This window comes from Rhinolophus sinicus, chromosome 12, assembly GCF_057876585.1.
Source record: "Rhinolophus sinicus isolate RSI-liver-muscle chromosome 12, RSI-T2T, whole genome shotgun sequence".
NCBI classification, from domain to species: Eukaryota; Metazoa; Chordata; class Mammalia; order Chiroptera; family Rhinolophidae; genus Rhinolophus; species Rhinolophus sinicus.
In genome coordinates, this window is record NC_142512.1 from 6,929,409 (window position 1) to 6,947,454 (window position 18,046).

The 18,046-nt window shown below is 41.8% G+C and overlaps 1 protein-coding gene and 1 pseudogene across 1 annotated transcript in view; one reads left to right on the forward strand and one right to left on the reverse strand.

The window, feature by feature from the left end:
* The window catches only part of PIGL (phosphatidylinositol glycan anchor biosynthesis class L), a 61,127-nt gene that overhangs the window by 12,033 nt on the left and 31,048 nt on the right, over positions 1-18,046 (forward strand). The gene's annotated exons all lie outside the window — the stretch shown is intronic.
* LOC109461285 (AP-2 complex subunit beta pseudogene) lies at positions 1,128-10,299 on the reverse strand (annotated as a pseudogene).

Genomic DNA, 18,046 nt, shown 5'->3' on the forward strand with positions numbered 1-18,046 from the left:
TAGTAGAGCTGGCATTTGAATTGAGGCAATCTGGCTCTGGCCTATGCCTCAACCACTGTATTTTATGCCTACTCCATGCTGACATATAATTTCACAGGTTTTATTATCCTTTTTTGTTTGTTTGTTTTATACCAAAAAACTGAAGTTCAGAGAGATTAAGAGAATCTCTGAGGTCACGCATTTAATAAATGGCAGTGCTAGGATTCAAAAACAGAAATGAAGATGAAATTGTTTCCTGGCTTTCTTGCAGGAAAGTAGGTCACCACTTTGTTATTGTGTCTGAAAGGCCAATAGGACTACATGTAGTTGACTTTGTGTGTAGTCAGTTTTTTTCTTCCATTGTTCTAAACTTCACTGCTGGATTTCAGGGAAACATTTAGCTAGAGAAGCTCACCCACGTAAACTCTTTATCTAATCACTTAAAGAGGGAAAAAACTCAGTTCTCAAGAAAAGAAGGCATAATTCAGTCATTAGACAAATAAATGGATACTTTTAGAAACTCTACCCAGTTCCTTAATATCTGTGGCTTCTGTTAATGTAATGAGTCTTATGATATTAAAATGCATGTTGTTAACAGATATATGTTAAATGCCTGGAATGGGCAGGGCACTGCTACATGTCAAAGTTCAAGGTACAGGAGCTGAGTAATACGTACTGGCATGACGGTCATCGCTGCTGCATTGTGGAAAGCGGTTTCATTGTGCATATGCTCAAGTTCAGGCCTGAAGGGAGATTAGAGACCCTCCCTGGGATGCTGGGGAACTGTATGTGATGGGAAAATGCAACCTATGGATTTAGTATTCATTTGGTGCTTTTGTGCTGCTTAATATATTAGGAAGAACCCATAGAATTATTTATATTTCAAAACAAAGCAAAAAGTACCCATTTCTATATGCATAGATAATTTCTAAAAATATATATACCAGAGTCATTAATAGTAGCTGTTACTTAATTGGGTCCGGGAAGAAGGACACTTGCACTTTTTAATTTCACAGAATTCTATACAGTTTGATTTTTTTTTCAGGAAGTCTTTATAACTTTAAAAAAAAAAAAAAAAAAAAAAAAAAAAATATATATATATATATATATATATATATATATATATATATCAAAAGATTACCCCACATATCTAACAAAACATCCTTCTCTTCTCGGCTTCTATTCATACAAGTGAATGCTAAATTAGAAATCAATCTCTGCACATTTTGATAATATTTGATTTGATAAATTCAAAACATAGAATAGAATTCCTTGAAAAAATAATAACACTTTTAAGCCTTTTTATAAACACTGTGGTCTTCTATGGGCCTCATTCCGGGGAATGAGTAGGAAAAGGGTCACATACATTGCTCCAAAGTGCTCTGACTGGAAATGGTGGGGATTCAAGATAGGCCTGATTACGATGAAATAAAACAAAGCAGAACCCCCCTATTATAACCCATGATCATTAAAGTGCTTTGGGGCCCAGTGACCTGATGGTTATCAAAACTTGCAGGATTTCAAAGCTGTTCATGGGCTGATCCCGTCTCCCTGCTCAGCCTCATCATCCAGCACCAGCTTATACCCACATCACATCTATTCCCATAACAGAAATAGTTTGGACTGCCCAGTCTGTGTCTCCTCTGCGTCTCTGGTCTCATATTTAAGCTGGTCCTCACACCTGCCAGGCTTTCTTATGCGTGCACACCTTTGCATGTGCTGGTCCCTCCCTACCTTGCTTCCTCACTTTCCAACACCTCTTACCTTGTCCCTCTAGCAAACACCTATTCATCCTCAAACTCAGTTCAAGGATCACCTTAGATCCTGTGGCACCATCCCTGATTTGCCCAGATTTTCTTGGGCATTTTTGTTACATTCTCATTGTGCCCTTAAATCCTAGCATACAAGGTGTGACAATTAAGTTCGCGAACTCATCCTTGAAAAAGTGCAACGTACCTCATTGCTGAATATCACTAAGGTCATCTTCGAAGTACTCCCCTTGGGAAGCTATGCACCAAAGCCAATGCCTAGTCCACCCTTCTGAGCAATTTTGGAACTCTTTCTGGAATGGCCATCAGAGCTGTCATCGTATTACTGTTGATGTCCTGAATGTCATCAAAATGTCTTCCTTTCAATATTTCCTTTATCTTCGGGTAAAGAGAGAAGTCCTTGGGGGCCAGGTCAGGTGAGTAGGGAGGATGCTCCAATACAGTTATTTGTTTACTGGCTCAAAACTCCCTCAGACAGTGCCGTGTGAGCTGGTGCATTGTCATGATGCAAAACCCATGAATTGTTGGTGAAAAGTTCAGGTCGTCTAACTTTTTCACGCAGCTTATTCACCACTTTCAAATAGTAAACTTTGTTAACTGTTTGTCCAGTTGGTACAAATTCATAATGAATAATTCCTCTGATATCAACGTCATTGCAACTAGTTTGCGAACTTAATTGTCACACCTCTTACACACTCATTTTTCACCCTATGTGGTAAGCCCCTCTGTAACTTTTTACCTGTATCCCCAACTTCTGTCAGAGCCCTTGATACATAGTAGTTGTTCAACACATATTTGTTGAATAAATGAATGACTCCACTATACTACTATAAGCTGTCTTCCTCAGGCTAGCACGTAAATGTGTGATCTCAAAGAACTTGAATGGATGCCTCCACATCGCAACCTCCTTTCCTAACTTGTTCTTCATTTACCCACAAATGGTGCTTAGCAAACCAATTCCCAAGACTTAAGTAAAATTGTTTTCACATTCTTCAATTCAATAAAACAGTCTGGATCCTGGCTTGCAGTTATTTAACCGTCTGGAAAATTCTAAATGAATACTTTGGTTTGGAAGGATTTTTTTTTTTAATGAGAAATTTTTTGTTTTTTTAACTTTTTTTTAAGTGTGTTTTTCCAGGACCCATCAGCTCCAAGTCAAGTAGTTGTTTCAATCTAGTTGTGGAGGGCACAGCTCACAGTGGCCCATGCGGGGATCGAACCGGCAACCTTGTTGTTAAGAGCACCACTGCTCTAACCAACTGAGCTAACCGGCCGCCCCAGAAGGATTTTTCTACATCTCTTTATTTTGCCATTCTATAGATTTGGCTCCATTGTCCTAAGGTTTGAACAATAAAAATCTCATTTTCCCAGTGCTTGCCTTAATATCAGTTTGTCATTATCAAGCCCAAGACTTTTACAGACTAATTTTCACTGAACAAGGAAATAGAATCCAATACCTACTAGGAAACATAAATGAGCCTGGCTTGTTAGCAGTTCCTGGAAGTCTGTGTTTTCCAGTAAATCCATGCAAATCATACAGTGAAAGAGAAGCCACAAAGCAAAGTCTGGGACTGTTGGGGTCATGTTGGTAATTAAACCCCTCCTCCTTTTGAGACCCAGTGAGAGCCTTCCCCCTACAGAAACCAAAAAAGACTGAATTCTGGCTGCCAAAGTGGATCTGACCAAGTGTCCTCTCACTGTAAGAGATGAAAATAAAGCCTCCTGCAATCCTTTTCTCCAAATACACAAAGAAGTGACTGGGCCGAGGCTCAAGGGCACAGTTCCAGTCCCAGTTGGCAAGAACAAGGCAGGGCTCCCGTCCTCCCACAAGGCGCAAAGGACAAGAATGTTTCCTAGAAAAGAAACCAGGGAGGGAGACTGAAGTGGACCTAGCTGATACGGAGCTATTATGTGAAAACTGAAAGCTGCTTCAGTACTACTTCAAAGGCAGATTATTCTGGGAACCGAAGGCAGGCTGAGCCTTTCAGTAACATGACTGGGCAAATCAGTGCAAAAGAAGCCAAGAGGGACAGGGAGAGGTGCTCTTCACAAAGCATGCATTTGTGGCTAATACTACTCCTTGCAGAAGGTTACAAATACCACCAAAAGTAGAATTCAAGGTGACTGTGTATTATGATATTCATTACAGCACTATTTATAATAGCAAAAGGTTGGTAGCAAATGAAATGTAGCAGTAGACAATTAATTATATAGCCATGGTCCAGGACACTGAACCACAATTCATGGTTTTCTTTGCATGTTTAATAACCCAGGAAGATGTTCCCAATATAATATTGGGTTTTAAAAAGGAGTATATACTTTCTTCTTTACACTTTTCTGTCTTTTCCATAGTTTTGAGAATGAGCATTCATTAGTTGCAAAACAAAAGTTTTATTAGCTTTATTTAAAAATATATCATTTTTGAGCATTTAAAAAAAAATTGTAAGACTTTTTTTAGCAGTTTTAGGCTCACAGCAAAATTGAGAGGAAGATACAAAGATTTCCCCTATACCCTCTGCCCCCACACAAACATAGCCTCCCCCATTACCCACATCCCCCAGCAGAGTGGGACGTTTGTTGCAGTTGATGAAACTTCATCAGAATCACCCAAAGTCCATAGTTTACATTAAGGTTCACTCTTGGTGTTGTACATTCTACGGGTTTGGGCAATGTACAATGACATGCATCCGTTATTATGGTATCATACAGAGTATGATACAGGGTAGTTTCACTGCCCTGAAAATCCTCCGTGCTCTGCCTATTCATCCTTCTCGCCCAACCCGACAGCCACTGATCTTTTTATTATCTCCATAGTTTTGCCATTTTCTGAATATCATATAGTTGGAATAATAGAGTATTAACCTTTTCAGGTTGGCTTCTTTCACTTAGTAACATGCATTTAAGATTCCTCCATGTCTCTTCATGACTTGATACCTCATTTCTTTTTAGCGCTGAATAATGTACCACAGTTCATTTATCTATTCACCTACATCTTGGTTGCTCCCAAGTTTTGGACAATTACAAATAAAGCTGCCATAAGCATCTGTGGGCAGGTTCTTGTGTGATTATAAGTTTTCAACTATTTATATTTTTTTAATGAAAAGACATTGAACAAAGGAACAAGATGGTCAGATGTGTACATGATGTATTTTTTTTAAAGATTTTATTGGGGAAGGGGAACAGGACTTTATTGGGGAACATGTGTACTTCCAGGACTTTTTTCCAAGTCAAGTTGTTGTCCTTTCAGTCTTAGTTGTGGAGGGTGCAGCTCAGTTCCAGGTCCAGTTGCCGTTGCTAGTTGCAGGGAGCGCTGCCCACCATCCCTTGAGGGACTCCAGGAGTTGAACTGACAACCTTGTGGTTGAGAGCCTACTGGCCCATGTGGGAATTGAACCGGCAGCCTTCGGAGTTAGGAGCATGGAGCTCTAACTGCATGAGCCACCGGGCCAGCCCCATAATGTATTTTTAATAATTAATTTTTAATAACACATACTTGTAAAAAGTAAAAATCATCCAAATGCTCTCACTTGGAAATAACCATTGTCAATACTCAGTTCTAGCCTTGTTTCTATATATATCTGCAGGCAGAAAGACAAATGAGTGCATAATTATAATTTTAGAAAAATAGAAATAATTCTATAGAGTCTGTGGTTTTAATAAACAAATGAAATTGAATGTTACTTGAAACTAAAGAAAATTAACTTGAGATAAACTTCAGATAAGTGTTTCCATCTAATCCAGTTACAATGGATTAATTCCAAAAATAGCTGTCCAAAATTAAGAAAAGTGTAAAATGTTTGGAGATTGCAGTTAGTGAGGTTTTGTTGTTGTTGTTGTTTCTGTTTTGGGTGGTGGTGGTGTTTTAACCCATGTTTCAAATTAGCTACTTCTTCTACTAACTGCCTTGAGGAAGTAAATGTACTTAGACTTTTTCCCAGAAACCCTCCTCCCAGATACCCATTATATTATTACTTTTACTTTGTCAAGGTTTTTGACACAGTCTTTTCAAAAACCATGGTTACCATACGTGTTTAATCTTAATCCTGTGTTTAATTAACCACAGTCCAGTCAGTCTGTTTTGCCATGTTTTATCCAATCCTCAGTTCATTTTTTTATTCCCTCCTGACATAACAGGAATTCATCAACCGATATGTTTTTGAAGAGCAGTATATTTTGTATTTTTGTATGTTTAATAATATCTATTTGTTGTCTTCATACTTAAAGGATATCTTGGGTGATTACAAAATTATCAGGTTATACTTCCTTTTCCTCTGTAGACATTGCTTCACTGTCTTCTGGTAAGAAGTGCTGTTGTGGAGACATCTCACATTTGTTTCCTTTGTATAAAATTGTTTCTCAACTGCACTCGAAAAGCCAGCCAATGTGGAGAAGCCCACAAGTAAGGACAGACAGCAACAGCAGGTGGCACGAGGTGGGAAGTGATTGAAGAAATGGTTACAAACATTCACATACAGCTAAAACTATCCAACAGGTTGTGCCCTAATGTTAGCACACATTAGACTAGTCACTACCTGGATGGGTGACCTCAGTGTATTTGGGTTCATATTCTACACAGCAATACGATTTCTTGCAGTTAAGAGTTCTTGGCTTGCACCCATCACAGGGTGGCCAGAGGGCACCGGACCAGTCTATTCGTTTTTCAAAATGCTGTGGTAGACCTGATAGATGTACTGAGAGAGTTCAGGAGCTCTACACTTCAGCAACAGCATATAGTTGGGGTTTCCTGCTTGGATACGTAGCTCAGCCAAGATCCAAATGCCATTAGAGAGCTTCAGGGACTGTTACAGCGTGTCCTGCCCTTCCACGTTCCTCTTGGCAATATTACAAATGCTTTTGTTTTGCAACTTGCTGGAAACAGTGTCAGCATTTAAATGACATTTCTTCATCTGAAACTGATGTTCATTTTCATTGGGAATATCCTTCCATGTTGCAAGGAAGACCTGGCGCTCCATTTTACCATCTTCTATAAAAAGTACGTTGAGTGGGATGAGGCAGCTGAAGTAGAAGACATCAGTATCGTTTTTCACAGGCACCTGCAGGCTATTCAGAGGTTCCATCTTCATGACTGGGCCTAAGGCGTTGAGAGGCGGGGAGACGTCGATGCTCTGGTTGGGCATCAGAGGTGTGCGGACGCCAGAGGAGGGCTGGAGATGACACCAAAGCTATTGTTAACCTGTATTGCAAAGTCTGTCATGTGCTGCAGAGCTTTGTTGGTGAAGTTCATTTCCATATAGATGTGCCCTCGGCGATGAGTAAATGTTCCAGAAATCTCCAAGCCTTTAACCTTTACTGCAGGCAGCCAGACAGCCTTAGGAGTCACTTGTCCACTAGGTGCCATGCCTATCCCTGTGGAGAGTTCAGATGGGTCACTCAGACCACTGCTGACCACAGCAGGAGTAGGTGAAGGAGCACAGGTCACAGGCACTGACGATGGGACGAATTGTCCCACCAGACTATCTAGTCCTCCTACCAAGAGATCCACTGCTTCCACCTGCATGGAGGATGCTTGTGGCATGTTGACTGGGGGACCAAGGCCAAGGTTTAAAAGGTCCCCCAGAAGGTCGCCTTGAGAGGGGATAACCTGAGGGTGTTCCAGGTTGGTGGCGGTGGTGGTGCCAACAGGGCTGTCACTCACATCAGTGATCCCATGATGTATTGGCTCCCACGACTTCCTTCCACAAAAGCATTGAGAGGCTTGTGGTACACAGAGGCCAAATAGTTGATTCAATAAGATCTGTCTCCTCAGAGATGAGTGGCTTCTCAGACAAGACTGCTTCTTTGGCTGTGACAGGGTACATTGAGAGAAGGCGCCAATAAATATAGCCCCGATCTGGAAGGTCAGGATTATCAGAATCCTGTGTCACCAAACTCAAGGCCTGCTCTCCTAGTTCCTATGTTTCTGATGTTTTCTTGAGAAACAGCTTCACTGTGGCAGTAAGCTGAACGAGCTGTTCCTGGGTGCTTTCATCATGAAAACCCTCCAGGAAGCTCATTAGTCACTCATCTGCATCATCAATCCTTTCAGCACATTCTCCTACAATCCAAATCATAGCCACTGGAGTGTCTGCCTCATCCAACGAGTCTAGTTCTCACACAGAGTGGCAGTGATGCTTTCATAGTTGTTGGGGTCCCTGTGGAAAATGTGCCTGATGACCACCATCGCCTCTTGGACCACATAATTTACTTTGGTCTGGAGGAGATCCAGCAATGCGCTTACACCGTGTCCTGCAGATGACCCCACCTGCTGGCACAGTAGCGGTCCAATGGCCCCACACGGCTTGGCGAACAAAGCCAGCATCCACCTCTGTGGCATATGCCTTCTGTTCTGCCAGAACCTGAGCAGGAGTGGCGTGAGATTCCAGACGAATCATGATGTCCAACTTCTCCAGCTTAACATAGATGGGATCTTTGTACTTTGCAAAGATGACTTCGATTTCCTGCTTCAAGATTCCAGGCCTTTTCTGAACAGTTAGGTTGATATCCCTCAGGACACCTCTGCTCCCCAGACAGTGAAGTGACAAGGGGAGGAGCCAGCTTCTTCAGCAGCATATTGTAGTAGTCAGAGTCCTTGGGTAACAACTGTAGACATTTCATGAGGACTTTTCCTGCTGAGAGCACCGATGCTGAGCTGGCATGGGCTAGCCAGGGAGTCACCCACTCACAGGTGCTGAGCCTCTAGTCATCCTTCGGGTTGTAATTAGGAAGCAGTCTGGGATGAAAATCGGGCCCGATTCAGGGCACTCATTCAGGGCTGTCAGCAGCTCATTGATGTTCTGTGGGTTCAGATCAAGTAAGTTGCTGTTTGGGTGAGATTCACTGATTTCAGATAATGCTGCTACAGCATTAGCCACCACGGTTGGATTTGAATCTGCTCTGAGATCCCACAGAGAATCCAGAAATCTCTGATCTTCCACTATTTGGGCATTGGTGTCATGGAGTTTTGCCATGCAGACTGCGGCTGTTTGCCGAATATAGGGGTCTTCATCCTTCAAGCACTGGCAGAGGGGCTCCCAGAGATACTCAGTAATCTTGTCCACCATGTGCGCCCATGCTTCTGACTGCCAAGGCCCGAATAGAGGATTGGGATCATCACAGCCCTTCACAAGGCTGTTGACAGCCATGATGGACGTGTCTGTCTGACTCTTGCTGTAGTTCATCAAGGAGAGATGCACGAGCTTCTTTAGTTTCAGGTTGTCAGTCTGCATTCACTACATCTGAAAAGAGAGAGCTAACATCCTTCCCCACTGTCATAGCAGCAATTACTTCCTTCATAGCTTCCTTCCTCTTTTCTTTCTTTTCATTGCTGAATTCAGCTTTTAATTCAGAAATTTCTCCTTTTCTATTGGTTGTGAAGTACTTGGAGTCAGTCATGGTGCTGGATCTTTAATGTGCACTGGAGGCAAGGGCAGGGGTGGGGCAGCAGACAGAGAGCACGTGGCGGAGTGGTGTTGTAATGGTTTCCTGCATGTCACTGATTCCATTTTTATCTTTCTGTCCCATTTGCTTTATCCTTTCCTTCAGAAACACTAATTATGTGTATGTTGGATCTTCTTTGTCTACCATAACTATTATTTCTTCTATGACCTATGTATCACTGTTCTCTTCTATCTTTAGGTCTCTTTGACGTTTCCATCATGTCTCTCACTTTTTTTGAGTAGTTGTTTATGTTTTTTCCTTGGCTATTTGTCAAGCTATGCTAACTTCCATTTCTGATATGTAAAAACTTCTTCTTGAAACCCTTAAATCTCTCCTTTAAGACCTCTTCTTTTTTTTTCTTTTTTTAAGATATCGGGTTGCTGGTAATTCTTTGATACCCTGCAAGATATTTCGGAATTATAATGGGTTTTTCATCTGCTTTTTGCTTATATTCTTTTCCCCTAACTTCTTTTCTTTCCTCTTGTTTTTGAAGTTATCATGCATAGGGGATGTCCCCTGTTGGTTCTTTTTGGGTTGTTTCACATGTTCAAGTAGGGCCGGCTACCTACTGAAGACTGGTTTTGGAGGGGCACAGGAGGGTACAGGATTTGAGCTGGGGGCATCTGAAGCTTCTGCTGAATTTTATTATCTTCAACAGTAACTCATCAAACTTCCTCCTTCCTTTACTGTGGAGGCACCTTTATTTTTGATACGTCCCTTGTTTACCTCTTGGCACTCTTCTGGGGCAAGAAGGCTTGAGGTGAGCACTAGAAATAGCTTATCAACATGATTTTTCTTCAAAGTATGTTTCTCCATGACCATTATTGTCTCTGGTTCTCATGGTGCTAATCAAAGATCACTGGATACCTCTGAAGATGGTGAAGCACGATTTTGAGGGATTTTCGTATCATATTTGGCAGCATATGCTAGCCAGTTGCATGCCCCGTCTTTCTGGGGCAGATTTCAAATTATTAGGTAGGTATGTTTCATGTTTTGTGATTTTCTGATATGGTGGTTTTCTTGCTTCATCAAATTTAATGTTATACATGGTACCGCGTGGATGAACCTAGAATGTTTATTCCACTAAGTGAAAGAAACCAGACACAAAAAGTCACATATGTTGATTCCATTTATCTGAAATGTTCAGACTCTTCCATAGAGACGGAAAGTGGATTAGTGGTTGCCAAGGGCTGGGATGACTGGGAAATTGGGCATGATTCATAATGGGGTTTATTTTTGAGGTGATTAAAATGTTCTAAAATTGATGATAGTTGCACAACTCTATGAATGTACTAAAAAAAACAAACATTGAATTGTACACTTTAAATGAATGAGTTGTATAGTATATGAATTATGTCTCAATAAAGGTGTTGTTAAAATAATAACATACATGCTCATTGTAAAAACAAACAGTAGAAAAATATATCAAGTGAAAAAATGAATGTCTCCCTCTATTCTTCCCCCATCCATTTATCTCCTTAGAGAAAACAATTGTTAACTATTTGGTGTGTAAACTTCCATACCTTCAATACTTTACAAATATATGTTTACATACAAACATAAATATAGTTTTTTTTTAATAGTACATACTATTCCATGGAATGCTTGTATAATAATTTATTTAACTAATACAAGTCTTCTCTGGCCTTGCTAGAAAAATCATTATCGTGAAATAAATGAATCCCCACTACTGCTCACTTTGGAGTAATACAAAGAGTAAGAAGCTGTTAGGTTAGGTGTTAGTGTCTGCAGTCTGGGCTTCTACTTACTGGATGTTCATTTGGGGGCTCCTATTTAAAACAACTCTTCATTTTTCATTTTCTGCCCATAGTGTCTTAATACCTGAGGCAGATCAGCTCTGAAAGATAACTGCCTGTCTCTTTGAGATGACTCACCTGGAATGCTCTCAAAAGGAATTTTGTATATGCCACATAACCTCCATTTTAAGTCAAAACAGTCATCCCAAACACACCTTCCAAAATTATTGAAAATCTGTCTAGCCATTCTCACGTGACAGTGTAAAAAAACAAACTTAGTTTTATATTGTTTCAGCTCAATTTATATAGGGCCTCTTTGAAGTCCTTTTGAGAAGGTAAGGGTGGACCTTCGTGAGGAATCAGCCCACCGGCCGCTCAGTTGTGGTATTCTTTATTCTTTCTGGTATGCAAGGGGGTAAGGATGTTGTGTAATTTGGGGGCAACAGAAAGGGAATTTTGGAGAGGAACACCTGGAAATAAGGGGAACAGTGTTACCTTAGGAGTAACACTTGGCGGGTGGAGGTAAGGTAACTCAGGGTTACCTTAGTAGTGCTAATTAGATCATATTCGTAAATGGGCCTGGGTGATGCAAAGGGCATGTAGTGAGCAAGTTCTTCTGGTCACAGGTGGTTTGGACAGACGACTTAGGGCTGGGCCTTCCCCGGATGTTAACAAGATGACTGCACGTGCTCTTATACTGCCCACACTGGTCTTTTAGTCCCCATAAGCTAAATAGGGTCAAGAATCAAGAAAACATTCTTAGAAACATCTAGGGCTTACAAGCCCAGCAAGTAAAGGATTTTCCGGGCTTGGGACTTCAGGATTTCTCCCCAGGCCCTAACAAGCATCACATACCCTATACTTATGAAGAGTAAACGTGCTATTCCGTTGGGAATCATCCCGACCCTGGGCAGCTTCTCTGTAGTCACCCTGAGGAATGGGAACTGGGATCCCTTCACTCAGAGAGCACTCTTCTTACGCTGAAGAGAAGTGATTAGGCATATTTGAAAAATACACCAAGGTAAAGAGACCCCAGGTAGTTTAGTTAGAGTCTGGCTGTATGTCTCTTTCTAGAAAACTCTGCGTTGCCCTATATGACCTTGTTTGTCTCCAGGATAAGACCTGAGGATATTCCATTATTTCATTTATTATGCCAGGTACTGTTGGGCAACTGATAGTTGTGTGTTAGGAATCATGGCTTTGTAGCTACAAATTGGAGTAGTACTCACCTGATAGGGCTCTCAGGTTAACTAAGTCAACAACCCGAAGTCGTGACTTGCAAGTATAGCTGCTCAATAAATAGTAGTCTTTTCCTTTTGTTTTTTCCTTTCATTTTTTTTAAGGGGGTAGTAGAAACTAAATCCATGCATCTCCTAGATCTTGGAACTAGTTATCCTACAAGAGATCTTTGACCTTTAGGAATGAACCTAAATTTGTGGTTTCTAATTTGGCTGTTAGTCTTTCTTTAACTACCAAGTTCAGACTCCATACCTTTACTGAGAACCAGCCCAGAGGGTACAACGTGGGACACTAGAAGGCTTGCATAAGACGAGCCATAGTAAAGGAGCTGTCCCGTGCTCCCCTGGGAGTCAAGAGTCTGCTTTGCCCAGCTCTCCATGCAAGGCCTGTTCTGACAGCAGGGGCGAGATCAGTAAGCAAAACAGACTCACCCCTCAGAGAGCTCCCCGTGTAGAGGAGATGACATAAATGTTCATCATGCCGTGGTCAGAGGAGAGGCAGAACGCATGCGGAAGTGCAGAGAAACCTCAGAACAGAGATACTTTGCCCAACCTGCATTTTGAGGCAGGTCTTCCTAAAGATGATGATGTTCTACATGACCTGAGCTGAGTCATGACTGAGGGGAAGGTAGGCTGGTGATGAAGCAGAAGAGCATTACAGATAGAAAACCCAAACGTAGCAGAGGCCCCAGACTGTGGGATATGAATCCTGGGGGAGCGGTGGTACAGGCATAGTGCAAGTTAGTGGTGTGAGATGAAGCTTTCTCTCTCTTCCAAGCCGTTTTCTTTCTATTGCCACTTCTTTTTTTCCTTTTAGTGACACATTATCAGCAGCTAGATAATAATAATAGTTGACATATCCTTACTCTGTATCCAACACTATTGTACATGCTTTAATTTACTAACTTGTTTAATTCCCAATCTTATGAGGTAGATAGTGTTGTTACTCCCATTTTACAGATGCAGAAACAGAGGTCAAATAACTTGCCCAAGATACACATAGGCTACCTGGTCTCTCGGCTGTAGCCTGTGCATATGGCCTCTGTGGCCCTGGCTTTACATGGCCACTCTCCATCCAAACGGACTAACTAGAGTGGTATTTCATAAAATAATAGCGATTGATCTTCAGGCCAGGTGAAACAGGATTACCAGGGGCATTTGTTAAAACACAGGCTCCGCTGTCATCTTGAATCTAATGGGATGGGGTGAGGAATCAGGAATCTGCATATTTTAACAAACTCCCCAAAGGATCCTAAAGCACAGTAATGTTCGAGAACCTCTGGGCTGGAGTCTCTGAGTAGCAACCCCAAATTCCTGCACGAGAGAATTGGAGTAGACAAGCTTGGGTCAGGTAGCCTGGGAGGGTGGAATTATTTGGACTTTTTATTTAGAAGTACGGACATGGAAGCAAGCTTTCTGATAAGAATGCAAGGGCAGAAAGGACTACGAGAGTAAGGAAAAATTTATTGGACCCTCTAGTCACTTGGCATTCTTGGGGCAAACCTCTGTGTGTAGCCCAAAGTATGGCATCCCCTCACGCAGTGTGCAAGACAGTATAGCTTTACCTCTGACATCAGTTACTTCTTACAAGACAACAGGAGCAACTAACAGCTCTTGATTCTGGGTCCTTGGGTGTGGCCTCTCACCCCCATCTCAGCTTCCTCTGCCTGACAAATGGCAATGTAATTCATTTATTTTTCACAATGCTGTTCTGCAGATTTATTCTTTGCATCATCCTTTTTTCCTTCTCACCCTCCAGTCCAGTGTTTTCCTTAACTTTTGGAAATCACTATTTTTCAGAAGAAAGGCTTGCATCTATAAAGGAGAGCATAAAGAAACAGCTTGTATCGGTCCTAGCTGAGCTAAGGAAAAATCGAAATGTCTCTCAGTACTCCTTTTAAGCCACCCTGAAGAAGTGTCTGTAGAGCATAGCTACCGCAAGGGAGCATTAGGTGACAAGGTGGGCATGTTGAATCCCTCAGCCTCCAGGTGGGGCTGAAATGGCATCTTTAGGAGCAGAAGTCAAGGCAGGCACTGGCAGATGCCAGGGCCAGAGGCATTCACAGAGCCAGAAATATGCAGGAAACCAAGCTCCCAATTCTCCAAGGAGTCAGAAAGGTCTGGAGGGCCAGAGCCAGGAGATAGGATCTAGGAAGCTGAGATCAGGTGAGGGTGGCTGTGGAGGGGGAGGGCTGTTCCAGGCATTGCCAAAGCACTTAGTTTGCTTGTCTAGCCACTGAGCTATCTGGTTAAAGTCAAGGATTTGTTTTAAAGAATGAGTCACTGTATCTCTCAAGTATTCAACCTAGATTATCTTTGTAATCTTGAATTTCATTCATCAATCTTTACAAAGTTACATATTTGAATCCATGTCTTAACAGAGTTTTCCTCAGCACTAATATATACTTTTAAGATTATAATCATATATGTCAATTATACCTCAATAAAAAATAAATAGAAAGTAATAGAAATATGTTTTTAAAAAAGATTACAGTCAGATGCCAGCCTCGCTGTCACTCTCCGTCTTCCCACTACAATGTATTTAATCCCTACTCTAGTTTCATCATCCTGCTCCTGTTCTTGTTTTGTAGGTGGTTTCCTGGACTGATTCTCTGTGATCCCACAATAAGTTCCAAATTATTAGATAGAACCTGAGATGAATTTATGTGGCATGTTTTTCATTATCAGTCACCTACCTACAAACAGGCTAGATTACCCATGGAAGTTACCCACGAAAAGTTAAGTAGACTAATCTCTCCCTAGGACTCATCTCCAGTGTAAACTATTATTTCTCAACCTTTTTGTAATTGGGATATGTTATGCATGATTTCTCAATTTAACAATGTACCTTTTTCTTTAATAGATCCTAAAGACATCATAGAACATATATTGAATTTCTTTTTTTAAATAGAGTAGATTAAAATTAATTTGATGATAAGGCATCTTAGAGAATTTCATGATGTCTCCTGGAGCTAGACGCGGAAACAGAATTGGAAATTTCCCAGGGACTGTATGATCTGGCCCCAGCTCCACTTTCTGTCTGACAAGGTGGCAGCCAGCAGGCCTATCTGTGCTCTGATCCTTCTTCTTCTCTTAATAAAATAAAGGTGTTGAGTTAGATTATCCCTAAGGTCCTTTTTCACAACTAACATTTTGTGATTCAATAAACAGAATAATTGCCCTGCAAAACGGTACGTATCCTAAACAAGTTTGCCAGATAAAGTATAAAAGCCCGGTTAAATTTGAATTTTAGATAAACAATTTTTTAATGTAAGTGTGCCCCAAGTAGTACATGGACATAACATATTAAAATATCACTCAAGTGTTAGCTGGCATCCTGTGTTAGTAACCAAATGCCATCCCCTTTCGTCTCATCTGTGAAAGTCAGCACTTCCTACTGTGAGCCTGCTTGTCTCCTGTCTTTTATCCTTAGCCTGACACAGCTTGTGAATGTCAAATTGCTGCTTACTCCATTGCATGACCTATGAAATAGATTCCCAGAATTCAGAGAGGATAGTTTAGAAATTAGAGAGGGTAGGAAACAGTGATCTATTTGCTATGACTAGCTGCCAGGACTGCAGGACGACACCTGGACATCTGTTCTTTACAGCCTCGTCACTGACATATCAATAATCCTGACCTATGCCACATAATTTATGTCTATAGCTTGCTTCAGTGCAAATTTCCCTTTACTTCTATTGGTTTTATTTTGCTGTTTTGGGTTCTTGCCATATGTTTGTTCAAGATTCTCTTATCAATCAAACAAACTAACCAAAAAACCTCCTCTTAACGGCCCCAGCCCATCGCTACCCAACTTCTCTCTCTTCTTTTATAATCTTGTATTATCTTTACTCACCATCTGCACATGCTCATCTCTTATTCATTCCCCTCCCAATGCAGTAAAATCTGGCTCACTGTCTTCCCTCTTCCTTCTGCCATTAAAATTCCTTTTCCTCAAGGTCACTAGTAACTTCCACATTGTGAAATCAGTGGCATACTTTTCAGTCCCCATCTTACTGGCTCTCTGAGCAGCTCTGATGAATGCTGACCACTCCCCCCCCACCTCTGGACACTACTTTTGGCATCTGTAGCAGTACTCGGCCCTGACTGTCCTCCTACCTCCTTACTTCCCCAGCCACTTTGTGTGGGTCCTCTTTAGTCACCCTAGTTCATTAAATGCCACAGGTTTTATCTCAAGTTTGTTTCACGTTTTCTACACTCTCCCTAGGCCTATGTTCTCAGGGTGGATGCACATTCCACACTTGGGAGTGAAGCTGCTGTGTACAAAATGCCAGTGCCCCACTGAGCCAGCTTCCTGTGGAAGTCAGGAGGAAACAGGCCTTGAGAGCTCATGAGAGGCACCTGGGCATCAGTTTGTTTGTTTCTTTATTCTGAAATTTGTTTATTCAGTCTTCCTTCAACACTCATTTTTTTGAGCATATATCTCAAATACTAGGTCCTAGGAATACAAAATGAAAAGTCAAATTCTTGTCGTCAAAGAGCGAACAGTGCAGTAGAGAAGGCCAACAAACCAACTAATGACGTGAGCGCAGCACAGAAGGCCTCTTCCGAAGACCAGCCCACGAAAGAGTGCCGTCCGTGGACTCTGATGCAGGAGTTGGGAAAAATGCCACAGACAGGCTACCTGTGATCTGAGTCTTGAAGGACAGTAGGAATTAGCCACATGCATTCCATACAGAATGTGTGCTTCCAGATAGCTGGGGTCCAAGTCGCCTGAGGGAATATGACGGAAGATGTCCTCCTGAGCTAGCGAGGCAGATGCAGATTGGAAGATGTGTGTTAGGTTAAGGTTAAGGAATTTCAACAATTTCTTTAAACTATAAGGGGCTTTGAAATGTATTAAACTGGGCAATGACTTGATTTTATTTGCTTTTTTTTTAATTTTTATTGGGGAATATTGGGGAACAGTGTGTTTCTCCAGGGCCCATCGGCTCCCAGACATTGTCCTTTAGTTGCAGGGGCCGCAGCCCATCATCCCATGCAGGAATTGAACCAGCAACCCTGTTGTTCAGAGCTCACGCTCCAACCAACTGAGCCATCCCGTTGCCCCTGATTTGTGTTTTTAAAAGCTGTCTCTAACAACCTTGTAGAGAGCAGCTTGGCCTCGAGGAGGGGTCCAGACTTGGTGCGGTGGGACTAGTTAGCATAAGCAGGTGGGAACTATAGCAGACCCTTGAACATACGGGTTTCAATTTCACGGGTTCACTCATATGCAGATTTTTTTCTATACATATACAGTTGGCCCAGGTATCCGCGGGTTTTGTATCCACGGATTTGACCAACCACAGACGTAAGACAGTATTTTCAATCTGCAGTTGGTAATCCACGGATGCGGAGGCGAACTGGATGCATTGTTCTACACCATTTTATGCAAGTGATTTGAGCACCCACGGATTTTGGTGTCCGCGGGGTCCTGAAATCAATCCCCCACTGATTCTGAGGGATAGGATGACTTAGGTTTGAGGCAGTTAAAAGTTATACGCGGATTTTTGACTGCGTGGGGAGTCGGCGCACCTAACCCCCATTTTTTCAAGGGTCAGAGGCAGAAATAAAGCCGTGGCAGACAAGACAGAGAAAGATGACTTCAAGGACTATTGCAGCGTTAGTGTTTCTAGGACTTGCTGACCAATTGGCTGTCAAAGATAAGGGAGAGAGGAGGCCAGATAGGCTCCCAGATGTGTGGATTTAGTGACTGAGTGTATACATCACCTCCACTAAAAGACTCATTTTTCCACCATACCTGTCAGACTGAACACCAAAAATGTCGCTCTGCCTAAGAGGGGAAAAGAAATACTTTTCAAAGCCCCGAATTGTCCCTTTTGCTCTATCACCAAAATGAGCCATT